Source organism: Colobus angolensis, unplaced genomic scaffold, assembly GCF_000951035.1.
Source record: "Colobus angolensis palliatus isolate OR3802 unplaced genomic scaffold, Cang.pa_1.0 Scaffold16, whole genome shotgun sequence".
Taxonomy (NCBI): Eukaryota; Metazoa; Chordata; class Mammalia; order Primates; family Cercopithecidae; genus Colobus; species Colobus angolensis.
In genome coordinates, this window is record NW_012114710.1 from 20,904,279 (window position 1) to 20,929,269 (window position 24,991).

The 24,991-nt window shown below is 37.0% G+C and overlaps 1 long non-coding RNA gene across 1 annotated transcript in view; it reads right to left on the reverse strand.

Annotated features, from left to right (window-relative positions):
• The window catches only part of LOC105508304, a 134,206-nt gene that overhangs the window by 54,694 nt on the left and 54,521 nt on the right, over positions 1 to 24,991 (reverse strand). The window contains exon 3 of the long non-coding RNA XR_001001238.1: positions 9,942 to 10,040. This is a non-coding gene — a long non-coding RNA (uncharacterized LOC105508304). The remainder of the gene's footprint in view (positions 1 to 9,941; positions 10,041 to 24,991) is intronic.

Genomic DNA, 24,991 nt, shown 5'->3' on the forward strand with positions numbered 1-24,991 from the left:
AAAAAAACAAACAATCATTGAACATATGTTTTATAGAAAACTTCCACTGAACAGCATAGATCTTTGTACTAATTAGTTTTTTTATTCTCTACCACACAAGTAAATCACTTATTTTCATATGTGAGGTAATCTGTGATAACATTATTTACAAGTTTCTTATAATCATTGTATTATTTGTGGTTTCTAATGAAAACATATGGTAGGATAAAGAAAGAATTTTGGATGTGCTGGGTTAAGTTTTAGGTTTTGATTTAAAAGAAAATTATAAAGCTGAAAATTTTAAGAAGCTAACATCATAAGATTGTTTATTTTTAGGGGAAACTGATGGAATTAAAATTATAATGTCATGGGAATATTTATATCTTTTTGACTCTATAAATAAAAGAAGCTAAAAGTTAGTAATCTCAATTAAAGTTGAAGAAATGAGCATATGATACAGCACAATAAATGTGAGATATAAACCCTGATATTATATTTGTTTGCATTAAAATTATAACCCTTTCAATATGTGTTCATTGGTTGCCTACTAAGTAAAGCTACACACAATGAATATATGATGGGATTTGGCCTACAGGTAACATATTTTCAAATTGAAAAAATAAACTTTGTTTGTAAGTATATTATGATTAATAAAGGAACACTTAATACATTAGAGGTGTCAAGAAAAAATATTTTCTGCACTAGAATTTGTCTCTTTTAATGCAGTAAGCTCAGTGCTTCTCAAAAACACTTGGGTCAGAGTAGATCTTCAAGTGATATTTATTTTGATAATGAGTGAAAAAATGGGATATGGTTTGTCTTTATGTCCCCATCCAAATTGTATCTTGAATTGTAATCCCATAATTCCAAACTGTTTAGGGAGTGACCCTGTGGGAGGTAACTGAATCATGGGGTTGGTTACGCCCATGCTTCTCTTGTGATAGTAAGTGAGTTCTCATGAGATCTGATGGTTTTATAAGGGGCTTCACCCCTTCGCTAGGTTCTCATTTCTCTCCTGCCACCCTGTGAAGAGGTGCCTTCCACCATGATTGTAAGTTTCCTGAGGCCTCCCCAGCCATGCAGAACTGAGCCAATTAAACCTCTTTTCTTTATAAATTACCTGGTCTTGGATATTTCTACATGGCAGCAAGAGAATGAACTAATACAGAACAAATTAGACTTATTTTGGAAAAAGTGGTTTATAATGATCTAGCAGTTGTTAACACCTCTTCAAAATATGAGATAGTTAACATGAGAAATATTTTACGTTTTCAATAAAGTTCTATTTACTACAAGTACTAGCTTTAAAACTATCAAAATGAGGGAAATGACAATCCATTGGAAACCTTTCTTTTTTCTCAGCATTTTTTTCTCTATTTCCTCAGGCTCACACCTTTTCTAACTGCCAATATACCAAAACTTCCCTTTAATAAACTATTTAAGAAGGAATGTTACTATTTTGCTCTTAAAATTTTTCATTCCAGATTATAAAGGAAGTAGATTTTTTTTTTTTTCCTAAAGAGCCAAGTGTTCATAACTATTGAAATTGGGTGAGGGGTTCCCATGTTTTCCTACTTTCCCTACTTGTGATAATTTTGCAAGTTTAAATGATATAATTTGATGAGAAATATTAGACAAAGGAGATAGGACTAGCTGCCTAAATAGTGTACATATAATGTATCAATTACAAATGTGTAAAGTGATGATTGAATTTATTTTTTTCTTTTATGTATTTATTTTATTTATTTATTTTCTGAGACAGTGTGTCTCGCTCCGTCACCCAGGCTGGAGTGCAGTGGCAGGATCTCAGCTCACTGCAAGCTCCGCCTGCCGGATTCACGCCATTCTCCTGCCTCAGCCTCCCGTGCAGCTGGGACTACAGGTGCCTGCCACCACGCCTGGCTTATTTTTTGTGTTTTTAGTAGAGACGGGTTTCACCGTGTTAGCCAGGATGGTCTGGATCTCCTGACCTTGTGATCCGCCCACCTCGGCCTCCCAAAGTGCTGGAATTACAGGCATGAGCCACTGTGCCTGGCCTTATTTTTTTCTTTTAGTTCACAAATATTAGTCAATTAGGACCATTGTGGGCATACAAACATATTCTGTGTTCACTTTGTCTAATATTTTTTAACTATCATGGAATAGTTTCTTAGAAAACATATCTAAGTAAAAAGTTACAACCATGTTTTTATTGGTATTTAAAAATAATAAATGTAAGTGTAAAACAAAATATTTTTCATAGCAGTTTTTTTAAATAACAAAAATTATAGAATAAAGAAGAGAAAAAACTTTGTAACTCAGTGTTACCAACATTTTAGATTTAACTGCAAATATAGACTAGGTTTAGAAGAAGAGATGTTAATATTTTCATTGTAGGAGCATGATATTACTAATATAAACACTATATTGCTTGCTATGGACTGAGTTGTGCCTCCTCACAATTCATATGTTGAAACTCCACCCTCAGTGTGGTTCTATTCTGAGATGGGGCCTTTGGGAGGTAATTAGCTTTAGTTGAGATCATGATGGTAAAAGGTTCTCATGATGGGATTAGTGCCCTTATCAGAAAAGATCAAAGAGCTGGCACTCTTTCTCTCTTTCTAGCACGTGAAAAGAACAACAAGAAAACTGGGGTCTACCAGAGAAGATGGAAGCCCTTACCTGAAACTGAGTCAGCTGGCATTTTGATCTTGGACTTCCAAGTCTCCAAAACTGTGAGAAATAAATGTCAGTTGTTTAAACCACCTAGTCTATGGTATTTTGTTATAGCAGCCCAAGCAGACCAAGACACTACTTTTCTACTTTTAAAAAATTTACACTTTCTGTAGATTAACAACCAGCTTAGTATTGATAAAGATAGAATATATCATCTCAAAAATAAAACATTGGTTTGGCAACATATATTTATCTTTTTATAAAATGGGAATATGACCCAAGTAGCATGTGTTATCAGCCTAAGATATACTTATTTTGTCATCAATGTACTGCTAAGTAATAGTTTTAATAATATATGTTCAAAATTTTAGAATTAAACTTTCTACACACTGGAGCAGTCCTGTACATTTTGGAAGACATTTAGGTTCAGTATCTTTGAAATATTAAGGCAGTTTCATTAATAACTTGAAGTGTCAGTCCCCATTGATTTATAGTCTTTCCCACAGATTAAAGATTAATGATTTCCAGGCACGAGAACAGAGGAAAATTCTCTTTTTTGTCTTCAATGTTACCTCTTTAATGTTTGGCTTGTTTCCAGTAAAAATCAAAGGGAGACAGAATCTGGGATCACAGTTGGCGGCCTGGTCATTGTCAAGAACCATAAAGGGTCTGAGATTTTATCCTACTTATCCACTAGCAAGTTAATCTGTTATGGACTCAGAAGCTGGCAGAAGACCTGAGATTCCAGGATCAGAGACAAAGGATTTTATTCCTGATGGCAATAGCAGCATCCAGAGTCTCAGCCTTTGTTCCAGTTCCTTGAGATCCAGTTCCCAAAAGTCAAAGCAAGCAGGTTCAGGTGATACCTGTGAACACAGTGGGTTGTGTTCTAGGAAAGCAGTCTGAGTTTGGGGAAGCCATATCTTTTATAAGAGGCAGTAAGCCTGCCTAATGTTGACCCCAGAGGGAGACATCATCATTATTACATCAGACAGTGAACAGAGTGATCCTTGGTTTCTGAGAGAGACACTATCTCTAATTTCCACCTGTTTGTTATCCAAATATCCCTGCAAAGATATTCCGGAGCAGACAGTCTATGCTTCTACTCACAAGAAGTACACAAATGCTAGAGACCCATCATCAATTTTCTCCTCACAAAGATAAAGTAAAAACATTAAGATTAATAAAAAAGAGTTTATGGCCAGGTGCGGTGGCTCACGCCTGTAATCCCAGTGCTTTGGGAGGCCGAGGCGGGCGGATCACGAGGTCAGGAGATTGAGACCATGCTGGCTAACACGGTGAAACCCCGTCTCTACTAAAAAATGCAAAAAAATTAGCCGGGCGTGGCGGCGGGCGCCTGTAGTCCCAGCTACTCGGGAGGCTGAAGCAGGAGAATGGCGTGAACCCAGGAGGCGGAGCTCGCAGTGAGCCGAGATCGTGCCACTGCACTCTAGCCTGGGCGACTGAGTGAGACTCCGCCTCAAAAAAAAAAATAAAAAGAGTTTATAAAAAATAACCAAGCACACACACTATATATCAGGCAATGGACTAGGCTTTAGAGTAGACCACAAACATCCTTCCTCCTCAGAAAGTTCACATTTTTCTCAGAGTCAGAAATAAGCTTAACACAAAGCAAACCTTCACAGGCCATTACATGAGAGAAAAGAACATACTACAGTGTGGAAAAAAACTGCCTAGAAAAATGAGGAAGGTGTCAAAAAATTTAGCAATTGCTATGTACTTACTGATGAGTAGGTTTTTTAATACCTAGAGAGAAAGTGAAAGAAACCATTCTGGGGGAATAAAATATGAAATTTAATAGTGCTTCTTTTGGAAAAAGCGAGTAGGATGGCAAGGTGAAGAGAAGCAGAAGATGACACTATTTTAATGTAACTTAGAGCTAGATTGTGGAAGTTTCTCAGTTTTATAAATCAAAGATTCACAATTGGGGTGTGTGGGATTTTCAGATTTAAAATGGAGATTATAGGGAGAGGAAATAAAAGGAATTTAGTTGCTTAGAGGAAAACATTTCTATGCAGAGATTCTCATGCCTTTTTCTATTTTTCTTTTGCAAGTTGAAAATAAGCTTTTTTTTTTTTTTAAATGGAGTCTTCACTCTGTCGCCAGGCTGCTGGAGTGCAGTGGTATGATCTTGGCTCACTGAAACCTCTGCATCCTGGGTTCAAGCGATTCTTCTGCCTCAGCCTCCCAAGTCACTGGGACTACAGATGTGTGCCACCATGCCCAGCTATTTTTTTTTATTTTTAGTGGAGATGGAGTTTCACCATTTTGGCCAGGATGGTTTCGATCTCCTGACCTTGTGATCCACCCACAAAGTGCTGGGATTACAAGCGTGAGCCACCATGTCCGGCCTGAAAATAAGCTTTTAAAATTGTTTAAAGCATTTTAAGCAATGAGAGTCATCTATGATTTTTATGCAAGACCAGATCTGTGGATTTTAAGTAGTCATTAGTTTTAATGGGAAAGGGCTAAAGAAGGGAGACGGTGGAATCCTGTAGACAATTTGGAATCCCCTCCAATAGATTAAAGTGAATGAACCAAACAATGATAAGTTACATAAAATAAAAATGTCTTCATGTGGGGAGATGATAAGGAGAACTATTTTGCTTTGTATCATACTATAGTAAGTTACAATTAGAATAATATTTTTGTTTTAAACATTTTTTCCTTCTTGCTAGAAATAGGTTCATCAATAATATTTATTCACTGGTGATTTCTGTAGAAGTTTAAGTATATAAGCTAAATCTCAAATGCAAACATTCACTTTCTTCTTCATTGTCCACAGCCTAAGCAAGGCCACCATTTGCTCAGGCTTGACAATGGCTTATCCACAACTGAACTTCTCTCCATTTGCCCTGGTTCAAGCAAAACTCAATCTAACCTTTAAAACATTAATCAGTGTATGTCATTTCTGTGCTGAAAACTGCTCTATGGTTTCTCATTGCTCTTAGAATAAAGGTAAACATCTTTAAAATGGGTGCATGATTTCTCTCTATCCAGATTTATAACCTCATCTCAGGCCATTCAGCTTCTTAGTAAAATGAATTAAAGGCACCGGTGGCTTTCTTGCTAATCTCTGAAGTGTGCTATATTCCTTTGGGCTCTCAACCTCCTTCATTTGCTATTCCTTCAGCTGGAAGGCTGTACCCTCTCTACCTCTTGTTAATTCCTTCTCTTTTGCCCTTCAGCTCACTTCCTCAGGGAGATCTTCCCCAATTTTCCTCTCAATCTTTATTTGTTACTTCTGTTTTAAAACCTTTACCTCTCTTTAATAACTCATACTAAAATTGAAAATTTCAATTACTTATGTGATTATTTATTTGTTACCTGGTAAATAAAGCCTTACTTTCTACTCTACCTTACCCCAAAGCCACTAAAGCTAAACCTATGATAGAGAAGACAGCTGTATGTGCTATATCCCTAGACCTTGCATCATACTTGGCACGTGCTAAGTGTTCAGTAGTGTTGACGGTGCTAAGTGTTCAGTAGTGTTTGGAATGAACATGGTCAAATTGTATCTTAAGAAGATCAGTCTGGCTGTCATTTGGCTGATGAATGGGGGCAGATAGTAATGGAGGTAACGGAGGTAAGCTGGAAGGCTAAAGTGAAGAGTGATGAGAGAGGCTCTAGGATGTTGATACAAGACGGAGTCAAGTAAAAAAAAAAATGATGCAATGATTCAGTTTCCACTGTGAGAAAGACTCACAGTGGAAACTGAATCACCACTTCATTAAGTCAGTTTTAAACCACACAAGAAGAACTATGAGGAAAGTGAAAGAATAAAATAACACATTTAGAATAGGGAGCAAGTTGAGTAAAGAACCACACAATTGAATTTTTGGGGTATTCAATATTTTTATGTCTTCTCTCTCTCTCTCTCTCTCTCCCTCTTTCTCTCTCATTCTTCCACATCAGTCTCCCTTGCTGATGGTGAACCATGGACAGAAGTTGCCCTGAATCAATAGCAGACACTACCTCTATCAAAGATACTGAAAGAGAAATATGTGCAGTTAGTTGCAGTTTGCCAATTAGTTTGATGAACATTCCGGAATTTCATATGTGTTTCTTGGTTGAAGGTCACATGCATCAGAATGGGTTTAATCAATAGGTAACTGAATTAAGATCTCATGACTACTAGGTGTTATGTATATTTAGCACATTTGAATATTTTAGTGCCTCTTGTAGGCTTAGTCTCAAGTGCCTGAGGAATATTCAGTATCTTGTGGTCCTGCCATTCCTCTCTCTGTTTAACATATATATACCTGACTTGCTAACTACTTATTTTATGCTTTATATGTTGTGTACTTAACTTACCCTTGACATATTGAATAATTCTGCCCATGTCTTACAAGCTTTAGCTTACTGGGTTCATATTTGTCTTGAAACATATTAAACATTTTGCCTATGATTTATATTTGATGCTTATGTAATAGAGCTGAATGTTCTCAAAGGAAATGTACATTATGAAAGTGAGATAAAGAGTCATTTGCATACCGATTGAGCTGGAAAGTTAGCAAGATATTCTGATAAATAGGTTTGGGAGTGAGGGTGAAGAAGACAAAGATGTCAAAAATATTTCTTATGTTTCCAACTTGAGCATTTGCATAAAATGTACTGAGTTAGATAACACAGGGATTGAGATAATGGTAGTTGAAACCATAATTGTGGGTGAGTGCTCCCAGGGAAAGCTGTCAAGGGAACCTTGAGAAAACCAAAAGTCAAGGAGTCAGTGGGAAGTATTTAATATAAATGAGATAGAGAAGAAAATGTTGGAATAGCTAGGGAATACCAGGAGAATGCCCTTGTATTGAAGACAAAGGGCCAAAGTCCTTTAAAAAAAACGGTTGCTCTATCATATTCAGCATCAAAATTAGGTCCAGGACCAAATACTTTAACAGACAACTCTGTAAATATATATATATGAGTTACATAAATATGTAAGAAGACGCTCCACATCATATGCCATCAGGAAATGCATACTAAAACAACAATGAGATATCACTACATACCTATTAGAATAGTTAAAACTCAAAACACCAACAATGATATATGTAGGTGAAGATGTGGAGCAACAGGAACTCTCATTCATTTCTGGTGGGAATGTGAAATGATATAGCCACTTTGGAAGACAGTTTGACAATTTCTTACAAAACTAAATATGTTATTTTCATGCAATCCAGCAGTGACACTCCTTGGTATTTACCCAAATGAGTTGAAAACTTATGTCCACACAAAATTCTGCACATGGTTGTATATAGCAGCTTTAGTCATAATTTTCAAAACTTGAAAGCAACCAAAATGTTTTTTAGTACGTGAATGGATAAATCAACTGTAAACAGTTGATTTCAGACAATAGAATATTATTAAGCACTAAAAAGAAATGAGCTATGAAGCCATGAAAAGACATGGAGGAAATTTAAATGCATATTTCTAGGTAAAAGAAGCCACTTTTAAAAAGCTATCTACTGTATAATTTCAGCTACACTGACATTCTGTAAAAGGCAAAATTAGGAAGATTATAAAAAGTACCAGTGGTTTCTAGGTGATAGAAGGAAAAGAGGAAGAAACAGGTGGGGTATAGAGGATTTTTAGACAGTGAAACTACTCTGTATTATATTACAATGATGAATGTATGTCATTAAGACTTTATCCAAACACATAGAATGTACAACACTAAGAGTGACTCCAATGTAAACTGTGGACTTTGGGTGACCAGAAAAATTAGGTCAAGTTTACCTGGACAAAAATGAAAGTGCTCAATAGGTTCTGTGGTAGGATAACTTACAGTGGGATTAGCCAATGTTTTATTCTTACAGAATTCTCTTTTTCCACATGCCAATGCTATGTATTGTTCCTAGTCTTAGCAAGTTTTAAGGGAAGAAGAGGAGCCACTTGAAGTGAAGTTTCTCACAGTTTCTTTTTTTTTTTTTTTTCCCGAAAGCCTAGATCATGGTAGATACCATAAATAAGAGCAAAAGTGAGGAATTCTTTTGAGGACAAGGAGACAATGAGAACATGTCCACCATATTCCTAAAAGGGGAAGGTGAGTGAGTCCTTCAGTAGACACACCCTGCTCCCTGCCTTGTTTGGTGTTCTGTGGAGATCCTACACTTTAGAATGGATGAAGTCAGCGATGCTGAACCCTAGATACAGGATTCTCATTCTCAAAAATGATGTCTTGGTCCCAGGAGTAAATGATTTCAAAGCATCAGAGAATCTGCACTAGAAAGCTCCATGTCAGCTTGAACATGAAATTGCTTGTCTCTAACCAGCATCACAGAAGACTTTAAAGATCTCTTCAGTGCAAGGTCCTGGAGGATCTTGCAAGATGGAGATTGATTATCTTAAGAGCTGAGTAAGATATGGCTTATAACTAGAATTAGGTTGATTTAAAGAATCAATGTATTAAATTAAATTGTGATATATTTCTTGTACATCTGAGTTTGTAGATCAAGATTCTTATACCTACAATTAGAGAAATAAGCAATTAAGGAGTCAATAGTGCAAGTTCAGCAGAACAATGACAAATTACACATTGAGCAGAGAACAAGAAATAAGAAAGCTTGAGAAGGAGGAGAACAAAACTGAATGGGAGCTTGATAGTAAAAGAAAACTTGGTTATGCTTACTGGCTGAGAAAAAGAACCAACAGACAGGGAAACAGAGTGAGAAGGAAAAGGGCACAGAAAATTCTCTGTATACACAAACACTATACACATACAGACAATACTATTTTTCTTTCTGTTGAAGCCTCCTTACATTGAAGATGCATACATCTCTAACTGGTCTTTGATAAGCTATCATCTAAAATTTCTTAACTCCTGGATTTCCTTTGCTATGACAAGCCCATGCAACACTAACCTGTGCTCTCTCTCTCTCTCTCTCTCTTTTTGAGATGGAGTCTCACTCTGCTGCCCAGGCTGCTCACTACAGCCTCAGCCTCCTAAGTTCAAGCAATTCTACTGCCTCAGCCTCCCAAGTAGCTGGGATTACAGACACCCACCACTACGCCTGGCTAATTTTTGTATATTTAGTATAGACAGGATTTCAGCATGTTGGCCGGGCTGGTCTCGAACTCCTGACCACAGATGATCCACCTACCTTGGCCTTCCAAAGTGGTGGGATTACAGATGTTAGCCACTATGCCTGGCCAGCCTGCTCTCTTTCTGTCTGTCTTTAGGCTTTTCTCCAAAGATATAAGGTCAATTTAATTCAGTTCAATGGTTTTGACCTGTTTGCTGTGTTTATTGATTGCCCAGCCACTGATTAAGCACTTCACCATCCTACTTGTTCTTCATCTGTAGCTTCTTCTCTCAGAGTTGAAAGGAATCATTCTCAGGCTGTTCAGGTCTTCTGGTCAGTAGGAAGATCCCTCCTTTGATGGAACTGTGGATGAACCAATAGTTGTTAGGTTGCCTTTAGGAAAGGAGTCCCACTTCACTACTTTGTATGTAGGAATTTTGTAAATAAAGACACCATGTATATGTTGTGAAGTCATGCCTAAGGAATTCAGTTTATTATTTACTTGCTAATGAAAGATAAGGATTTTGTCAATGGCAATAAATGACAGCCCTAATTTTATTGCAGGGAGGGAGAGGGAATAGATCTAAATATCTTGCTAAAACATGACATTAGTTTCATGCTTTTAATTTAAATGAGGGCATTTTGCAATATTTGGCTGAGATAGTATACATTTATCAAAACTCAATGGCATTGGCTCAGGTTTTCTTCTGTACTTGTGGAGGGGAAGTGCACATCTCATTGTTGGCAGTTGCTGCAGCTAGGAATATGGAGATTCCTCTCCGTGTGCACAAGGAACAGAAGTTAGGCCCAGTCAATCCTTGCTCAGGCACTTACTGTGACCTGGATAAGTCCCTGAATTAAAATTTCCTTAACTACATCTAAAATGGGGTGACTAGTACCTATTCTGAAGAATTATGAATATATGCAGAACACTGAGTCAGGTGTCTGTGTTAAGAAAAAGTAACTACTCTGGTTAATATTAATTATCAGGCTGCTGCTAAGTGGTATCTGCTATAGATATTTTGGAGGCAGAGGGTGAAGGGTAAAATATTTACCATGATCTCCATGATCTATCCCAAACACTCATTTCTGCTGCACTTACTTCATTTTTGTAAGAAGCTGGAACTGTCCCCACAAAAATAAACATCAACCCAATTCATTCATTTCTTAGTTTTGCTTTTTAAGCAAATGCTCACATTTTAGTATGCTACAGGCTAGCTGAACATTGTGGAGTTTGGGAGGCTTATAGGAATCAGGCAGCACTGCAGAGATTGGGTTAACATTAAGTTTATCTTGAACACTCACCTCAAAGGTTTTTAATACCTTAGTAAAAATTTCCCCAGACTCTCCACCCCAACACCTCCCAGTTCATTGTTTTTTTTTTTTCCTTACGGTTGCTTCTTGTTACGTATCTTGTTCTTGTACTGTCACACTATATTATGTGGTTCACATGACTGTCCATCTACTTAGGTAATGAGCCCACAGACTTTACCTTGACCTTTACTACTAAGAAGATGCTCAATAAATGCATGCATTAATTCATAAATAGAATTCTGAACAAATTAATTAATACCACTGGAGAGGTGCAGACAGGTTATGAAACTGTAGCCTAGTTCAATTAGAGCAGGGAACCAGCCATCTTCACCTCCACAAGGACAATTTGAAGGCAAGTTCCAGGACACGCATGCTTTAGGTGTTAACTGGAACAGAGGTTGCACTGGGGACTAAGAACAAAAGGGTGGGCATTTAGGGGCCACTGGGCTGCTTTAGAACCTTTCTTTTCCCTCCTGGGATTCACTTTCCTACACCATCCCCTATCCTTATTCACCTAGCACTGATCCTGATAGTTTCCATTACCTGAGAGGCTTTAATCTGCATAACAAGGTTGTATTCACCAGGACTCCTCCCTTCAGCCTCCCATGACTTGTGCCACCACCTCCCAGAAGCCCCAAGTCCCTGTTCCTTTCTGTAGCCCAGGATGCTATAGAAGCTTTAGTCACCTGATCCTTCTTCAAGTCTCATTTTGTGGAATTCCCATGCACATGTACATCACTAAATATATTTTCTTCCTGTTAATCTTATGTCTTATATCAATTTAATTCATATTCCAGCCAAGGAACCTAGAAGAGTTGAAGGAAGCCATTTTTCACTCCCCTACATTAACTTCTTCAAATTTTAATTCACTCACATGTATAATGGAGATATTTGTACAGTATTATGTTCCTCATAAGGTTCTCAAGAAGATGAAATCTAGACTATCTTAAAAACAGAACAAATGCTTTTGTTGTTACTGTGGTTACAATTAACCCTTGAACTTGACTACTAACAGGCTATTGTTGACTGAAATTCTTACTGATAACATAAAACAGTTGATTAACATACATTTTGTATATTATATGAATTATAGGCTGTATTCTTACAATGAAGTAACCTAGACAAAATGGTATTAAGAAAATTGAAATAAAGTGAAAATATATTTACTTATATTTCATTAAGTGAAAGTGGATCATCGTAAAGGTCTTCATCATCACAATCTTCATGTTGATTAAGCTTAGGAGAAGGAGGAAAAGGAGGGGTTCTTGCTGCCTCAGAGGTGGCAGAGCTGGAGGAAAATTTATGTGTAAGTGAACCCATGTAGTCCAAACCTGTGTTCTTTAAGGGCCAACTGTATTTTGATTCATGAGTATTTGGTTAAAAGTCAACAATATCTTTTACCACTGGTAGTATGTATATATATATATATATGTGTATGGGTGTGTGTGTGTGTGTGTGTGTGTGTGTGTGTATATATATATATTCTTTCATATTCAACTTAGAATAGACTTCTTGTATTTGAATGGGAAGAATTTTCTTATGTCTTTAAAGAAAATATGGGAACAGAGGCAAGATGGTGGACTAGATGCAGCCAGGAGGAACATCTGCCGTTGAGGGACTGGGACATCAGGAAGACTGGTGCACTCCCACTGGGTCTTCAAAGGGAAGGTATTGAGAGCAGACAGAGGGAGGACATAGACACTGGGATTAAGAGGGAGAAAACTGGAAACCCTACACGGGGCTACTGCACACTCATTCTTGGCCCCCAAGGACTCTTGGGGAAGGGGTGACTTGAGCAGGTAAGGAGAAACCTGTTCTCACCATGGACCCCTGGAATCCTGGCAGCAGGAGACCCCACAATCCCTATAGACACTTGAGCTGGCATGGAGAGCTGCTTAGAGAGCTGGTAGGGGCCAGACTCCAACCTGTGCAGAGCCCAGAGGGTTTGATGTGAGAACATCTGCAGCAGAGCATGGCCAGGGATACCAACCCCTCAAGGCTTACCATGCTCCCCTAGGAAATTTTTAACCTTAGGGTAATCATTGGACCTGAAGATAGCTGGGCATTTTTGCCAGTGAGATGGGACCAGTCCAACCTGAGCACTTCCTTGTCTGTTCGTCTCTCCCAGGGTCCTAGCTTGCCTGTGCCTGCTTGCAGTGCAGCCTTGGATGCCCAACTGGGATGATTCCTGGGGACCTGCATGAGAACTGCTGCACTGAAAGAATGCACCTGACCACTGGAGAGCTCCATCAATATGCACCAGCCCACTCACACCCTCTCCCCACAGAAGCCTCTCTCATGCCTGTTTGCTGGCACACACTCATCCATGGCTCCCATTACTTTGCTGGTGCATGTGTGCACAGGTGGACCTCACCTCTCCTCCCCAAGAGGTTCATGTGTGTGTGTGTGTGCACGCACACCCACTGTGCCACTGCTGATGGTATAAGCACACCCTGCTCTCTCCTTCACCATACCAACACTACTGGTGCAAACATGCACATGAGGACTAGTGGGTCCACTCCCCTGCCCTGCACCACCATTGTCGCTGCTGCAAATGCATGCACAAAGGCCAGTGGCTCTGCATTGCCATTGCTGCCAGAGAAAACCCGTGCACAGAGGCTGTCAGCCCCACACTTACCAGTGCCCTGCCCCCACACCAAGCTGTTGTCAGTGCAAATGTGCAGACAGATGCTAGTGGTTCCATCTCACACTATGCTCCCACTGCTCCCACAGCCAAAGCCTGCACAGAGGCTGGTAGCCCTGTGCCCATGCCCTGCCCGAGATCATGAGCATGTGTCCTGCATGTTACTGCTGCTGTTAGCATTTGTGAATGAGCCTAGATCCTGCCGCTACCACCCAAAATACTGCTTTGACTGATACCACCCATTGAAGTGTTGTGGCCAGCAGTCTGGGAACACCTCGACGTCTCCTATGCAACAGGATCCTAACCTCATGGGAACAGAGAATAAGGCAAAGGTCCCTATACAAGCCCCATAGAGTGAGAACATGTAGCCCAGAGTGCTGAGCTGAGCCTTGGCCCTCTAAAATATTCCTGAAATGAAGTCAATTAACTAAACCGACCTTATACCATAATCAACCCACCAAGGATATGAAAATGAAAGTAGAAAAATCCCATCCAAAGAACAACAACTTCAAAAATTGAAGAAAATCAGCCCACAAAGATGAGAAGGAACCAACACAACAACTCAAGAAGCTCAAAAAGAAGAGTGTCTTCTTACCTCTAAATTACCACACTAGTTCCCCAGCAATGATTCTTAACCCGGCTGAAATGACTGAAATGACATAAATAGAATTCAGAATGTAGACTGAAACCATTATCAAGATTGAGGAGAAAGTCGAAACCCAATTCAACAATTCTAAGGAATACGTAAAATAATACAGGAGATGAAAGACAAAATGGCCATTTGAAGAAAAAAACTAACTTATGTGATAGAGTTGAAAAACTCACTTCAAGAATTTCAGACTACAATTGCAAGTATTAACAGGAGACTCATCCAAATTGAGGAAACAATCTCAGAACTTGAAAACAAGTTCACCAGAATAACGCAGTCAGTTAAAAATACATAAAAAGTAATAAAGAAGTATGAACAAGACCTGAGAAATGTGGAATTGTGTAGAGAGACCAAATCTATGACTCACTGGTGTCCCTATAAGAGAAACAGAGAAAACAAGCAACTTGGAAAACATTTCATGACATGTTTCATGAAAACTTCCCAAACCTCACTAGAGAGGCAAACTTCAAATTCAGGAAATTTAGAGAACCCCAGCAAAATACTACAAAAGAAGACTACCTCCAAGACAGATAGTTATCAGGTTTTCCAAGGTCAAATTTAAAGAAAGTGTTGAAGGCAACAAGAGGGAAGGGGCAAGTAACCTACAAAGGGGAACCCTCATCAGGCTAACAGTGAAGCTTTAAGCAGAAACACTACAAACCACAATAGACTGGAGGCCTATAATCAGCATTATTACAGAAAGGAAATTCCAACCAAGAATTTTATATTCGGCCAAACTAAACTTCATAAGTGAAGGAGAAATAATAACCCTTTTAGATAAGCAAATGCTAAGGGAATTCTTTACCACCAGACCTGCCTTACAAGAGGTCCTGAAGGGAGTGCTAAATATGGAAAGGAGAGACTATTACCAGCCACTACAAAAACATGTTTATGTATATAAACCAGTGACACTACACACCAATCACACAAACACATCTGTATAATAAACAACTAAAAACATGACCATGGGATCAAATCCAAGCATATCAATACTATCCTTGAATGGAAATGGGCTAAGTACCCCAATTAAATAAATGGCAAGTTGGATAAAGAAGCAAGACCTAACATAACAGTATGTGGTCTTCAAGAGACCTATCTCACATGCAGTGACCCCATAGGCTCAAAGTAAAGGAGTGGAGAAAAATCTGTCAAATGAATGGAAAACAGAAAAAAAGCAGGAGTTGGTATTCTAATTTCAGACAAAACAGACTTTTAAGCAACAAAGATCAAAAAGACAAAGAAGGGAATTACATGATGGTCAAGAGTTCAATTCAATAAGAAGACCTAACTATCCTAAATATATATGCACCCAACAGAGAAGCACTCAGATTTATAAAGCAAGCACTTAGAGACCTACAAAGAGACTTAGGTAACCACACAATACTGGTAGGATACTTCAACACCCCACTGACCATGTTAGACAGATCATGGTGGTAGAAAACTAACAAAGATACTCAGTACCTGAACTTGACACTGGACCAAATGGACCTAATAGACATCTATAGAGCGCTCCACCCCAAAACAAAATACATATTCTTCTTATTTGCACATGACACATGCTCTAAAATCAACCACACAATCAGCCACAAAATGATCCTAAACAAATTAAAAAAAAAAAAAAAAACACATGAAACATTCTAGGACCACAGTAAAATAAAAATAGAAATATTAAGAAAATTCCACAAAAACATACCATTTCACAGAAATTAAACAACCTACTCCTGAATGACTGCTAAGCAAATAGTGAAATTAAGGGGAAATCAAAAGCTGGCAGAGACACAACAAAAAGAGAGAGCATCAGATGAATAACTTTGATGAACATCGACGCAAAAATCCTCAACAAAATACTGGCAAACCAAATCCAGCAGCATATCAAAAAACTTATCCACCATAATCAAGTAGAATTTATCCTTAGGATGCAAGGTTGGTTCAACATACGCAAATTAATGAATATGATTCATCACATAAACAGAGCTAAAACTAAAAAGCATGTGATCATCTCAATAGTAACAGAAAAAGCTTTTGAAAAAGTTCAACACCCCTTCATGTTAAAAACCCTCAATAAACTAGGCACTGAAGGAACATACTTCAAAATAATAAGAGCTATCTATGAAAAACCTACAGCTAACATAACGCCGAAAGGGCAAAAGCTGAAAGCATTCCTCTTGGCAACTGGAACACGACAAGGATGCCCTCTCCCACTCCTATTGAACAAAGTACTGGCGTTCCTGACCAGAGCAATCAGGAAAGAGAAAGAAATAAAAAGCATCCAAATAGGAAGAGAGTGTTTCAAACTATCCCTGTTTACAGATGTTGTGATTTTAAATATTTATAATATTTAAATAAATAAAATATTTATTTAAAACAACATACTTTATTTATAAATCATATCATCTGCAAACAGGAACAGTTTGCAGGGTTTTTTCCCAGAGAATCTGTGGGCTTTTTCAGATAGAATCAGAGAGTCAAGCTATCCCTGAATCATATCATTTGTAAACAGGGATAGTTTGATTCCCTGATTCTATCTAAAAAACCCAATAGTCTCAGCCCAAAAGATGCTTGGTTTAATAATCACCTTCAGCAAGTTTCAGGAAACAAAATCAATATATGAAAATAGTAGCATTTCTATGCACCAACAACATGCAAGCTGAGCATCAAATCAAGAACATCATCCCATGCACAATAGACATGAAAAGATTAAGTACTTAGAAATACAACTTAACCAGGGAAGTGAAAGATCTCTACAAGGAGAATTGTAAAACACTGCTGAAAGAAATCAAAGATGACACAAACACATGGAAAAACATTCCATGCTCATGGAAAAGAAGAATCAATATTTTAAAATGGCCGTGTTACCCCAAGCAATTTACAGATGCAATGTCGTTCTTATCAAACTACCAATGACATTCTTCACATAATTAGTAAAAAAAAAAAAAAAAAAAAAAAAAAAAAAAAACATATTTTAAGATTTACACGGAATGAAAAAGAGACCAAATGCCTAAGGCAATCCTAAGAAAAAAGAACAAAGCTGAAGGCATGACATTACCCAACTTCAAACTATACTACAAGGCTACCAAAACAGCATGGTACTCATATAAAAGCAGACACATAGACCAATTGAACAGCATAGAGTCCAGAAATAATACCACATACTTATAACCATATGATCTTCAACAAAGTTGAATTTGTTGAAAGCAGTAGGAAAAGCACTCTCATCATATATAAAAATTACCTTAAGGTGGATTAAATTTAAATGCAAGACTTCAAATTATAAAATTCCTGGAGGAAAACCTAGAAAATACTCTTCTAGACATTGGCCTGGGCAAATAATTTATATGACCAAGTTTTCAAAAGCAAACACAACAAAAACAACAAAAATTGACAATTGGGACCTAATTAAACTAAAGAGCTTCTGCACAGCAAAAGAAACTGCCAACGTAATAAACAGACAACCTACAGAATGGGAGAAAATACTCGCAAACTATGAATCCAACAAAGGTCTAACATCTAGAATCTATAAAGAACATAAACAAATGTCCAAGCAAAAACCAACCCCACTAAACAGTGGGAAAATACACTGAGAGACACTTTTCAAAATAAGATATATATGTGGCCAACAAGCGTATGAAAAAATCCTCAGGATCACCATTCTTTGGAGAAATGCAAACCAAAACCACAATGAGACACTATCTCTCACTAGTCAAATTGCTATTATTAAAAAGTCAAAAAACAACAGATTTTTGCAAGTTTGTGGAGAAAGAGGAATGCTTATACACTGCTGGTGGAAATGTAAATTATTTTAGTTATTATGGAAAGTAGTTTGGCAATATCTCAAAGAACTCAAAGCAAAAATTATTCAACCCAGTAATCCTATTATTGGATGTATACTTAAAGGAATAGTCTACTGTAAAGACACGTGCACGTGTATGTTCATCAAAGTATTATTAACAATAGGAACAACATGAAATCAACCTAAATGTCTATCAATGGTAGAGTGGATTAAAAAAATTTGGTCTATTTGCACCATCGAATAATGCACAGCCATAAAAAAGAATGAGATCATGTCCTCTGAAGCAACATTGATGGAGCTGGAGGCCATTAACCTAAGCAAACTAACACAAGAACAGAAAACCAAGTACCACATGTTCTCTCTTATAAGTGGGAGCTAAACATCGAGTAGATATGGACACAAAGATACGAACAAAAGACATGGGTACCTACTCGAGGGTAAAGGAAGGGAGGAAGAAGAGGATTGAAAAACTATCTATTGGGTACTACGCTTTTTAATCTGTATGCCAAAGCTCTGTGACATGCAATTTACCTATATAACAAACCTGCACATGTTCCCTTGGACCTGAAATAAAAGTTAAAAAAATTAATGAAAAAGTGCATAACTTTTTCCTTAAACTACAAAACATTGCAAAGGAAAATTAAGGAAAATCTAAATCAATGGAGAGCGATTGTATATACACTGACCAGAAAATTCAATATTTTAAAAATAACAATTTTACTCAAACTGCTGTATATATTTAATGCAATGTCAATAAAATCTTAAAGAGAATCCTTTTCTTCTCCCTCAAAAAATAAAGTAAAATAATGTATTAATGGTAATATAAATTATTCTTAATTGAGCTCCTGTCAAACTTTGTGTAAACATCTTATGATGATTCATTCATTGACTTAATTCCATAAATACATGTAAATCATGTAGTACTGGAGGCAGATTTCAAAAATAATTTTTGTCACTCATATGTAGCTAATGAATGAAGTTCCGAAAATGACAAACTTTTTGAAATTCTAGATAGTATCTCTAGGTGAAAGTGCATTTTGACAGTTTCTCAATGGAGTCTAAAACCCACTCTTCTCCCCACAAATGATGAAAAATTACTTCTCTGTAAGTACTGATTCAAATTATTTTTGGAAAACAGCAAGGTTCATTACATGTACTAAAATAAATTAATGCTGCAAGTAAAAAGTGCTTCAGCCTCATAAAAATTTGTAGCTTGTTTGAATGGTTTTCAGGACAATAGCAACAAGTTCCTTTTTCCATACTTAACCTGGATCTAAATAATTAACAAATTCTCCATGGGAAGTTAAACTTGCTTAATAATGATACGATTCTAAAGTCAATGCAGGGGCTGAAAAGGTTCTATTCCTTTTCCAAGTTTCAAACCAAAATGGTTGGTGTTTTGAAATAAGGAGCATGTTCTTTGAGGCTGTGTTTTCAATATTAAGCTGTAGTTCATGGCCCTTTATTGTCATTTTGTCTATATTTTAAGCCAATCCTGTAATAGTTTTTTTTTTTTTTTTTTTAAGAATAGGGTTAAATTTAAGAGTTAGAACTTGCCAAAGATGACCAAAGGGAAGGGGAATGAAATTATCTGCTGCTAGTTGCAGCTTCTAGGCTAAATCTGTAAGAACTGGATAAAGGACTTTCAATACATCTTTAACACACTTCCTATAACCAGTAGTTAACAGATGTGTCAACATTTTCTGTATTTCTTTCTCCATTAAAAAGTCAATTGTAATTGTTATTCTGATCAATATTTTCAGAGCAAACAAAACAATATATCTAACTTTAAAAAATAATGTTGTATCACGAGCTTGATTTTCTGACTCATTTAATCTGGTGGTGAAAAAAATTGAGTTTGCTGTTATCTACCTTTGTAGTGCTGGCAATGGTCCTATTAGGTCTTCTGGGTGTCTCTTCTGTATTTTAGTGATGTGTTAAAGGTGATAAAAGTATCCTTGAGGATGGGCGCGGTGGCTCACGCCTGTAATCCCAGCACTTTGGGAGGTCGAGGCGGGTGGATCACAAGGTAAGAAGATCGAGACCACCCTGGATAACACGGTGAAACCCCGTCTCTACTAAAAATGCAAAAAATTAGCCAGGCGTGGTGGCGGGCGCCTGTAGTCCCAGCTACTTGGGAGACTGAGGCAGGAGAATGGCTGAACCCAAGAGGTGGAGCTTGCAGTGAGCCGAGATCGCGCCACAGCACTCCAGCCTGGGCGACAGAGCGAGACTCCGTCTCAAAAAAAAAAAAAAAAGAAAAGTGTCGTTGAAGATTCCTTTGAACTCCGAGATTCTGTGATTCTTTAAGCATTGGTTGTTGAGCAAGATCAGAGTTTTAGAGCTTGAAGTTATTTTTTAAATCATTTGTTTTCTAAGTACCAGGAGTTAACTTCTTGTCCAAAATTAGGAAGACAGACAGCAGTCTCTGCCTGAAGTCCCCACATCTAATCAGATGCTTCTCTCCAATGTAGGAGAACATGGGTTTTGTCACTGTGACTACTATGTGGAATTCATCCTAAAGATTATGCAAGGAAGCCTCAGAGCAGGTTCCTTGCAGAGCAATGCCCTGGTTATAAGCACAACTCAGGTCACCTAGGACAGAAATAAGGGTTGGTTTATGGTTGTGAAAGGGGTAAGACAGAAGCAAAAAGATAAAGCAAATCCTTGAAATAGAAAGAGTTGGGTTTTTATATTATTTTTGTCTACCTACAGGGCTTCCCTATAGTCACTTTATATTTCATTGAAAATTCCTTTATACTTATGTTTTACAGATGTATCTGAAAATTCCTTTCTACTTACATTTTTCAGGTGTATCTGATATCTCAGATATGCTCTACATGGACTCTCATGCTTTTGAATGCAGCTCATACATGACTTTGTAATAATCACCTTGTTAATGTAGCAGTGTATTGGAGCATTTATTTGAGAGTAGGGTAAGATGAGGAGGGAATCATATTGGAGAGATAGATGACAGGGAAGTGAAGTGAAAATGTGAAGTCTATGATTACAAAGGTAAACAACTTCCTAAAGAAGTTTTCGTAAATTTAAGAGAAAAGTAAAAATACTGTTATTGAAATTTTTTGTCTTATATCTTTTTTTTTTTTTTTTTTTTTTTTGAGACAGAGTCTCGCTTTGTCACCCAGACTGGAGTGCAGTGGCACCATCTTGGCTCACTGCAAGCTCCGCCTCCTGGGTTCACACCATTCTCCTGCCTCAGCCTCCGAGTAGCTAGGACTACAGGCACGCACCACCACGCCCGGCTAATTTTTTGTATTTTTAGTAGAGACAGGGTTTCACCGTGTTAACCAGGATGGTCTTGATCTTCTGACCTCGTGATCCGCCCGCCTCGGCCTCCCAAAGTGCTGGGATTACAGGCGTGAGCCACCGCGCCTGGCTGTCTTATATCTTAACATTAAATATATATCTATCAATAATCTAACTATACATACACACACACACATGCAAACACACATACATACATATTATTTAAAGAGGATAAACTGTGATTTAGAGATATAAATGCCTATTTTAAACTTTGAAATATTTTAAATCTTCAAAGTAATTTGTGATATGAGCTTTTATTCAGTAATCTCATATTTTTTCATTTAATATTGTTTCAAAGAATATTTTTCTATCAATCAGTGGCCATCTTTGAAGTGTGTGACTTAAGTATAACGTTTTTTAAAAAAGCTACTATAAAATGTAGACCGATATAAAGACCACACACACACACACACACACACACACACACCACAAATGTAGGAACACTTTAGGGAGAGAGGAAGCATTCCCTGAATATGGTCCTTGTGGTACAATGAGCTCAATTATTCATTTTTATATAAATGGGCAGCTTTTGTTATATTTTCATAGTACATTTAAAAAATCAAAGGCAAACCTAGTCTCCTTAAAGGCTAGATGTGAAATGTAGATTTATAGCATTTATCTTTCACACATAATCTATAAAATATGCCATTCGTAAAGCTTTTATATATTCTTTTTTCCAAAAAAGATTTTTTTGTCCAAACAACAAATTTAGTATTTATCAAACTTTGAAAGCAGTGTGACTATTAGAAAATAAAGGAAGGTGTTCAAGACCAAAAGCAAACGTCCCTTCAGCAAGTGGGAAATGTAGAAGTGTAAGAATCAATGTGTAGAATCTTGAATAGTTAACAAACAGGGACCCATAGGGTGGGCACATCTAGTTGTGCTGTTCTCCCATTAACAACCTTACCAGATGTCTACAATTTAGCTAATTTTATTTTCAGAAGATAAAACGTGCCAACTCACCCACCACACTGGTACGTTTAATGAGCTGGGGTTATTTTACCTCTTTACTTGTATGTGGAAATCAATATGTAAGCTCACCCGTTAGCTTTCAATCAAGCCTGAACAAGTTGGGAGTAGGGATGCAAAGTTTATTTGTGGTCCCATCATACACAATAAAGATCCTTTAGTGATTATTCTTCCATCACCTGTACTTGACCTGAAAAATTTTAATAGGATCTAAAATATCTCATGATTCACCTTCTACTGTCAAATAGCAATCAAGATGCTGTGTTTAAAACGGACTTTAAAGCAGAACAAACACTTGCTAAGCAATATTGAATGAAATGCAAATTTATCAGTAGTTGCTAGTAAAATAGTTGTTAGATTGTTCAAATATAAGCTTAAAATATGGAGAACAAGTATGGAATTAAGGAAGGATGCTTAAGTCTTTTTACTTTTCGGGGGAAATAATTCAAATCTTCAAAGTTTGGTTACCTTTAGACATGTGTTTTAAAATAAATATATGTGCATCTATGCTATTAACTTAAAATTATATAGTCCCATATTTTATATATTATATACTAAGTAAATTCTGAACCATTTTATTCTACCAAATGGTTATTCATACATTGCATACAATTGTATCAAGTTGTACATTTATAAAGCACTTATCTGAGGGAAGTATTTATTTAAAATATAAATGATCTACTCAAAATCAAATGCCAATATATTTTAAAATAAATTTCGAGGATTTATATTATGCCATATTTGGTAGGAAGATAGGAACCGAGAGATTTTATGTGCTTAACTCTTTAATATTTTGTGGTTCAAATATTAACTAAATGGTATATAATGTATAGATTCTGGATTTTCAGATACTCATCAGCCTTTTCCCTCTAATTTTATAAAGATTACATAATGTTTGAGATTTGGATTGCTCATTTTGCTCAAGACTATGGTCAGCGTTAGCTTAATAGAAATAGTGTAGCCTGACTGCATACAGTAAGTTTTGAATCTGCTTATAAAGACATGTAAAAGTGCACCCTGCTAGGAACTCTACTATTCATGCTGAGGTTTAAACACTGGAATTGGGTTCCCAGTGGATTTTCACTTTCACAAGTACTTAATGCAGCTTTAGGTGTCTCAGGGGCAATCTGAACTAGCCACTGAATATCCTTTTTAAGGGGAGTTAACAATGGCTTAGTTCCACCTCTCTTGAAATACAGGATTCATGTTTTTCTCTCTTAAAATTTAGTGTTCCTAGAGACAGTCGGGAACATTAGAGAATGAGACTGTATTTATCCATCCCAAGCTAGGTACAATGTAGGTGAGGGCAATCCAATGTTCCCTGCAGTGCTTTGTGAAAGCTTTTTAACCCTACGCTGAAAGGATAACCACTTCAGAGTGGGGTTACAATTGAAACTCCAAACCTATTAAAAACTTGGGTCTTTACATTGGTGTAGGCTTTTGATTATAAAAAAATTCTATGGACTTTTGATGATGTACACCTCTGTACTCAAGGTTATATTGTGAGCCCTGGACTTATTACAGGTGCAGCCAATTCTAGGATTAGAACCCAGACCTTAGATCCTTTCTTTTTTGAAAAGTATTGTGATTGTATTTTGGGCTAGAAGAGTTATGGGGTGAACCAACTCAAGTTAAACTCATAAAGTACACACATAAATGATGCTAGGAACATAGTTGTCAAGAATGTAGAAAAGTTACACACAGGATCTAAAATATCTCATGTTAAAATAATCACATGCACATATGTACATATGTAAATAGATCATATAGGAGAAGTCATGACAGCATTGCATTTTGGTAATTTAGAAATTTTAAAAAACAGAATATATTAGTCAGGATAAGCAAGATTATTTATGCTGTAGTAACAAGCAACTCCCAAATCTCAATGTATTTGAACACACTTTGTTTATTTCTCCCTCACAGAAGCCCTGGGGACCCTCCAGGCATCTGTCTTCCATTCTTAGTTTTCCAAGTTACCCAAAATCTCAACATAGGTTTTCTCCTTTGTCTCTATAGTAAGGGAAGAGACAGCTTGGAGTCTCCCACGGATAAATGAATGCATTCGCCTGGAAATAATACATCACTTCCACTCATGTTTCATTGGCCGAAGAATATCAAGGGGATGGGGAAGTTCACTCCCTTCCACCCCCACCATAAACTGAAGGAAGAGAAGAACTGGAAATACAGGGGAATAACCTAAATGTATACTGCAGAAGAACTGATAGAATTGTAGGTGGGAAATCCATGAACTCTTTACTTCAAAAATATACACTGTATTACTAAATTAACAAATATAACTAACTTTGAATAACAGGGATTTTCTGAAATTATTCTCAATGATTTCTCTATGAAAATCAATAAAATTAGTATTGTAAAACCTGAACAATATGCATATTTATAAAGTACTGTATTTCATCAAATATTTAAATGACATTTCAATATATAAAAAAAATCCATAGACTAATTTCATTATTGTCACAGGCAGAATATTATATTACTTGAAAAGTGCTCAATAAGATTGATTTGTGTTCTCTGTGAAATGTAGTCTCCACTGACCACTTGCCAGGTTGGGTTACAAGAGCCTTTCAAACCACAAACTGCGCTGTGGTCTTTACAATGCA